The sequence below is a fragment of the Oratosquilla oratoria genome, chromosome 15, assembly GCF_046742065.1.
Source record: "Oratosquilla oratoria isolate Oo_2021 chromosome 15, ASM4674206v1, whole genome shotgun sequence".
Taxonomy (NCBI): domain Eukaryota; kingdom Metazoa; phylum Arthropoda; class Malacostraca; order Stomatopoda; family Squillidae; genus Oratosquilla; species Oratosquilla oratoria.
In genome coordinates, this window is record NC_134791.1 from 40,610,013 (window position 1) to 40,617,512 (window position 7,500).

Here is a 7,500-nt window from a genome sequence, read left to right on the forward strand (position 1 = left end):
TATCAATTGGAATGAAGCTAAAGTAATTGTCAAAAGTAATTCTTATTTGAATAGAAACATCATAGAATCCAGTCTGATCAAGAATACATTTGTTAATAATTTAAATTTAAGTCAAGGATTATACAAATTGGATGAATTTATCATAACAAAAATTGTAAACCAAATGTCCGGACACTTGAGCCAATATGGCACTGGGAGAGATCCACCTTAACCTTCTGAGTATTTATACTTGTCTCTTTTATGTATCTATACCTTGAAAATGTCTGAATAGACGAAAGCGCTCGGTCTCATCTCTTTCATTTTCCCAGTGGTTTGTCTGCATACTAGTATCACGCGTTCAAGTGATTTCTTCTGCATATATATATATATATATATATATATATATATATATATATATATATATATACTGTACATATGCATATATTCATACATACAGTATACATTTATAGAGCCAGAGTTGCAGCAAGAATGAGGTGAAATAAAAGTTTAAAGAAAATAATAAGGGAGGCTCCATTGATCAAAATCCTGGATAACCACTGTTTGTTTCGTGGGCTATCTTGATGGAGGGAGACCGAAGCACCGATGCGTCACGGGTGAGACGGACGTGAAGCGAAAGCAACGAGAGCGCAGGTAACTTCTCGACTCATCATTCCACAAAAGTCTCCTAACGTTGACTAAGATAACTTATCTAAAGCATATCATTATTTGATATGGGATCATAAAGCCTTAATCTCTTCACCCTAAAGCCCTGCCCTGAACTGAATAAAGTCGTCAGACGGTAACCAAAAAGAAAATATGTAAGAGTACCATAACAAGCGATAAAAGAGAGAAGAGAATTATGTATGGGATGAGGAAAAGGAAGAATGAAGAAGACACGAGCAAATATTACGTGAGTGGGTAAGGAAGCAATAAGCCAAAGGTAGAGACAAGCGAGAGCGAGAGAAGAAAGAAAATCCTTTGGTGAAAACTTAGTGGTAAAGACGATGAGGAACGTTAGGAGAAAAAGGTGGTGAAAAGTCGAGAAGGAAGAAGGTTAAGAAAGAAAGAAAATGTTGCCCGAAAAAGAGGAAAAGTAGATGCACAGGAAATGGTAGTGATGTGAGAATTAGAGAGAGAGAGAGAGAGAAAGTGTGGGACTTGAAGGAAGAGAAGGGGATACTCGTGATAAAAATAAAATGAGAAAATAGTCAAGCAAAGCAAAGGGTAAAGAGGAATAAAAAAAATGAGAATAAAAATAACAGAAATAAGTAACAAGAAAGGTGTAAGATGAAAGAAGGAAAGGGATAGGAAGAGGAATGAGATAACTGCGTGATCTGCCGCGCGCTATCACCGTGCCCACCTTGTCCCAAATCTTGGATGCGGGGTCTTGTAATCGGACCTGCTGGTTGACGTCAAGGGCGGGGCGGGCGGTGTACGAGTTGCATTGGTTGCAGCGGGTCGTCTGCTTCAATCTGCCATTCCTGCCTGAATGACGCAGGGTGTGCTAAGACCATGTTCGGAGAGGACGACCTTACAACATTTGAGCTGGGGAACGACCGGCGTGGTTCGGTGTGTTCCGTATCTCAAACAGGCCTCGGCCAAACTCCTCGCAGTGTTGCCAGGTGTTTGATGGATTTGACCGCCGCTTCGGCGTGACCATGAACTGCGAGTAATGGGGGTGATGTCTCAACATGTTTGACTCCCCAGTGTGTCAAATCTCGTTGAAAGAGCGACTCGTAAACTGGGGTCCTCCGTCGGTCCTAAGGCGCGCGGGAACGCCCAAGTCACGGAAGTAACTCCTGAAGTGGCGTATAGTGGCGCATTGGCGTCCCTGCCGCTTGGGATGACGGGCCAGCCCGGCAGACGGTCAACGATGACGAGGAACGCCTTTCCCGCTACTCTTCTGACACAAACTCAAATGGTCTTGTTGGGTTGTCGTCGGTCAAGTATTCCTCCTGCTGCTGGCTGGGCAGTAGCGTCTGGCAGGCGTCACAGGCGTGCACGACGACGTTCATGATATCGGCGTTAATGCCTGGCTAGAACACTGTCTGCCGCGCTCTACGCTTGGTGGCCTCGATTCCACGTGGGCTGTCATGCAGGCGTGTCAACACGGATTTGCGTAACGCTGCCGGTACTACGGCTCGTGGACCGTGGAACACAAGGTTGCCGCCGCAGTAGAGTTCATCGCAAATCTTCCAAAAGGGTAGGAGTGACGAATGGAGGTCGTATCGATGGTTGAGAATCCCGTTCAAGCAGTCTGATGTGCGTCTCGTCTGCACGTGCTTTCTGCTGAAGTTTCTCCATCCTGATGTCTCCTGTCGCAGTCTGTGCGTTGATCTCAGCGAGTGATTGTATGGCTCCGAGCGTAACTACAGTCGTCGTCGCTGCTTGAGTGGTGACGGGACAACTCGTCGGGAATGCACAGCGTTTTGCCCCTACACCATCGTGCCGTGAACACATATGGTGGCAGCTTTTCCTTGAGGCGCTGTAGACGAGAGTTGTCCACAGCGTCGAGGGTATACTGATTCAGCGTAGGTATGAGCGGGCGGTGGTCAGTCACATGTTCGAAATTCTTAAGTCCCTTGAGGTAGTAACTGCATTTGTGCATTGCCCATACTGTCGCTAACATCTCCAGCTCGATGGTGGCATAACGCGTCTCTACATCAATTAGGAAACAGGACCTAAATTGAACCAGACGGAGGTGGCCTCCGTGGTCCTGCAGCAGAGCGTAGCCGGTGCCGTTTAAAGGGCCGTTTACACGGTCAAACGATTTGTCAAACCCGGGTGTCAAACAAATGTTAAAAGTGATGTTTGACCGTGTGAATGGGGTATTGGGTTATCAAACACGTTTGTCAAACGTGTTTGCACTTTGGGTCCGCGGCAATTCCATTGGCGGACAAGACGAATCCACAGAACTTCACAGCAGGGGCAGCAAGGATGAATTTCTCGGCATTAAGAGTGATGCCACGAGCTCTACACCTGGCCAGCACAATGTTGTCATATAGAAGGATGTCATCTACAACCTTCATACAATTGGGGACGCCCTATAGTGTCATGTCTCCTCGGAGGAAGAAGGCGTCACCGGTTGCCGCAAAACCCATTGGAGCATGTAAGTACTTGTAGCGGTCGTATGGCGTTATAAATATAATGAGTGGCTGGTCTTGCTCAGCCAATTTCATTTGCCAATATCCATGCAGGGCGCCAATGCTAAAGTACCGTGCCTTTGGGTCCACAATACTGATGGCGGCGAAGGGTGTGGTTGAGGATTGGACAGCTCGCAATACCTGTCCATTTAACTTGGACAGGTCGGTGGTAATGCTCACGCCGCCGTTAGGCTTAGGTGCAGCTACGAGTGGATGGCACCATGATCATGGGTCGTCACCAGCATGTGTGATGATGTCCTGGACTACCATCAACCCGAGCTCTGTCTTCACCTCCTTTTGAAAGGCCAGTGGGATCTATCGAGGGGTATGGATGTCGACTGTGCATCCTCCCGTAGATGAATCCACATTGGCGGACATGACATTGACTTCGTCATCAGCACGTCGCTAAATACTGCGATAAAGTGTGGCCTGGCTTAAGCAGGAGTCGTGGTTGCAGTGAGGGGAAGTGGTGGGACGGAGACTGCCGAAAGGGTGCGCGATTCCAGGTGAAGGGGGTGATGGTGGTTGGGGGGTGACGTCGCGGTCCAGTAGTGTTGCGCCGGCTTTCGTCCGAACACCTGCATGCGTCACCTGCGAAATAGTATGTGGGAATCGGTCAGGGATTAACGTCAATACAAATCTTGTCCTTCACTGTAACCTCTGCCAGCACCGATCCGAGGGCTGGCATCATGGGTGAGCCATCCTCCTTGTACCTAAGGAAGTCAGGCGGTGGGTTAAGGTCGATCACGGGTAGGTTAAGGTGGCTGAGGTGTTTAGAACCAATTATCGTTATATTGGCATGGTCAAGGTAGCCGTTCCATTGTGTGTGACGACGGTGACCGTGATGGGAGGAGAGGATGAGGGGTCACGTGAGGAGGAATGGAATCGTCTGGCTCCACTGCCCCAGGAATCTGGTGTCGATCCCTTGGACTTGTGCACACACTTTTGAGTAGCTGTGTCGTTCCCAGTTGTTCTAAACTTCAAACAGCATTGGTTAGGGTGGGCATTTCCAAATAGCAGGACACTGCATATCGATGATTATGATATACAATAATATATATACAGTATATATATATATATATATATATATATATATATATATATATATATATAACTGAAAGTGAATAATATTTTTCACTTCTAATGAAACCGACAAAAACAAATACCTGTATTTCTTACTAAGTTACAACACAAACAAAACCTAGTTGTATCCTCACCTTGATTGCCAAACTCTTTGGCCCAGTCAGAGTTAAACAAAGTCTTTCTTTTCGGCATTTTCAGACTCCTTAACCTCATAAATTAATTGCCAAACCACACTGCACCGTGGCCACCTCAGGACTGAGATGTGAATCACGCAATCACACGTTCACAACAATGGTCCTGTGCAGTTCCTGTCTACCTCGGCTGGCGAGTTCCGACGTTGACTTTGGCCTGGGTACTCCCACACAATTTAATTGTACGGCATTATTGTATGCCAAGGGTTGTTTATTTATCTATTCATTTGTTTATTTATTCTTTATTAACTAATTCATTTATTTATTTGTTTATTCATTTATTTTTGTCACATCCCAAGAAAGGAGGACAAATGCACGTCCGGCGTGAGGTTGCGCCGGATGGAGGACAAAGTGCTCAATAGGAGGACTGTCCTCCCTAAAGGAGGACGTCTGGCCACCCTAGCATTGGTCGTAATGCCCTTTTTCCCTTGCAGTTGCGACGGTTATGGCTGGACAACGCTGCTTACATGCCCAGTGGCCCAATTTGCTACAGTTGCAGCCTGGTGCAGCTGAAGCATTCGTCTGTGGGTGGCGTAGGTGACCCTGGCGGCTTAAGTTTATGTTTCTTTCCCTTTTTGTATTAAGACGTAGCACAAACAGTTTTCCTAGGGGAAACGATGGCAGATGTTATGTAACGAGCTGCCTCGAAGGCTGAATAATCTCGTCAAGAGAACAAGAGGGGATGGCATCAATAAGCTCTTGGATGAGTTCTTGACCGCGCACACCCGTTAGCAGCAGTTGTTTCATCTGCGTCTCACATTGCGTGTTCTAACCCTTGCATATGTCGAAGGCTACGGCTGACGTTTCACCTTGACGTGAGAGTCGTGCAATGACTCACCTACTTCTTGCTTGCAGCTAAAGAGGTCCCTCCGGCGAAGTTCTTCGTTGGTTTGGCTTTTAACATGGGCCCCTAAAGCGTCTAGTACACCCTCAGTGGGGGGTGTACTGTCGTCAGGAATCCGGAGGCGAAAATTTCAATGTGTGACGCACCTCCGGTGACAGACACGTGCGGAGTTGAAAGTGCCGTTTCTGTAGGGTGAGTCTGCCATTGTAGCATAGTCTGTCCAACTCAGTCTCCACTCAAGAAACCTTGGTATGTAACATCCCATTGCACTGGAGCTGGGGGATGGTTGACGACCTTGGTGGGTTGGGTGCGTCCAGGAGTGGGTGTAGAAGGCGGTGACGTATCTGATGATGTCACCGATGGCTGCTGACCGGGAAGAGCCGTCGGCAGTACCATCAACTCCTTTTTATCTAACTGGCGTTCCGATCTCTCCTCTGCACATCGTTCAGCGTCGTCTTGACGTTGTCTCTCATCGAGGTGCTGGAGTAGTTGCACAATGCCTACATTCCCTGGAGATTCCATGGCAATGGTCTTGCGTTCGTGCTGTCGCGTGGTCGGTGGGGTATATGTTCACGCTAAGCCCTGCAGAGTTGTCGTGGGGTTGAAAAAACGTGTGTGCGGTCGTGCGTTGGGTGTGAGTGGACAGTATGGGTGTAGCTAAATGTACACTAGTCACCAGACCGGCACTAGACGAGCACTGCACTGCACACGAAACACTAACACTAAGAACTGTTCACTGCACGATACGTGGGAAATAAAGCCTTCATGTATGGCATGGAAGATGTGCCATTAGCAATGCACCCTGTATCTCTCGTATGTTCTGGTTAATAAAAGAAGTGCCCCGCGTATTATTTCACTATTGTTCTTACACATACATTGTACAATACATGTGAACTGAGCCTTATAAATATGACGTTAATATAATGGAAGCTGAAATAAGAATATAGTTTGTCAAGCACTTTCACTCGAGTACCGTGAATGAAGCCTGACACACGGTCACTGATACCCATAGGGACAGTGGCTTACACTGTGGTTGAGGTCCAATATCTACGTCCTATATGAAAGCAGAGAAGGAAAGGTGAGGAATAATAGAGATGGTAAAGGTATAAAAGAGTGATGGCAGAAAGGACTTTTGCGTCTGCTAACATGTTAAGTGTAGCTTGTCATCACTTCCATCATATCGTGTTCCTAAATCAAGAACATTACGGGCCCCGATACTTCCCTCCATCCTGACATTGTCATCCTTTATCAGCTCCAAGTTGAAGAAGGGAAAGAAGTGTAGTTGCAAGAGGGATATGAAAGGGGACTGAAATCCTAGAGAAGAGGAGAGACAATGGAAAAGGTAAAGAATAATGGAGTTCAGAGAGGAACAGTCTAAGAGAAAGAGGAAAGGGGAAGAAGTAAGAAAGGAGGGAACCTGGTGAGCGAATTCCGTGGAAATAAAGAAGTTGCAGTAGACTGAAAGAGTTTGCTTGCGGAATAGAGATGGTCTGTGTGTGGGGGGAAGTAATTCAGGGAATCTGGACAATAGAGCTTGTCGCCAGGGACAGCTGTACCTAGCTACAAGAGGAACTGGAGCCCAGACTAACAAGGCAACGGAACCTCATAAGAGGTAAAAGGGAACATAGGATAGGTCAACGGAAAGGTAGTGAGGTCAGGGAGGAAGTGGAATAGGGATGTGAGTGGATGAGGTTTGGGAGATGAGGTGGATGGTGGATGGGGGTCAAGACCCCTTCATTACCGACGTCGGAAGTGTGGAAATGAGGAGTGGGAGGCCAGAGCTGCTGGTAGTGGAGATATGGTCCTCTGGTGCAGACGAGGAACTGGAACAGCCGGGGGTGGGGTGGGAAGTGTTGAAACTGTGCGTGGACGCGGCCTGCCTTTTTGCTTGTGCGTGGAGGCGGCCTGCCTTTTTGCTTGGGTGATTTAGATTTGTTGGTGTAGATGCATCGTGCAACCCTGCGTGCTTGCGCGCGCGTGCGTGCGCGCGCGCATGTGCGTATTCGCACGTGCATGTGCCTGTGAGTATTAAGGGGATATACAGTATATTAATTTTTGTATGTTTTTGTATATGTGTGTGTGCGCGCGCTCTTATGTTAGGGGTAATTGTGAGAGACTTTTTCAATATATCATCTAGCGGAAATGTACGGTATGTATGGGAGCCTCAGAATAAAGAGCAAAAATAAAGGTGTTCAGCACGGAGAGTGGATCATACACAGTGGTGCTAGAAGAGGAGGAGGAGGAGGAGGAAGAGGAGAGG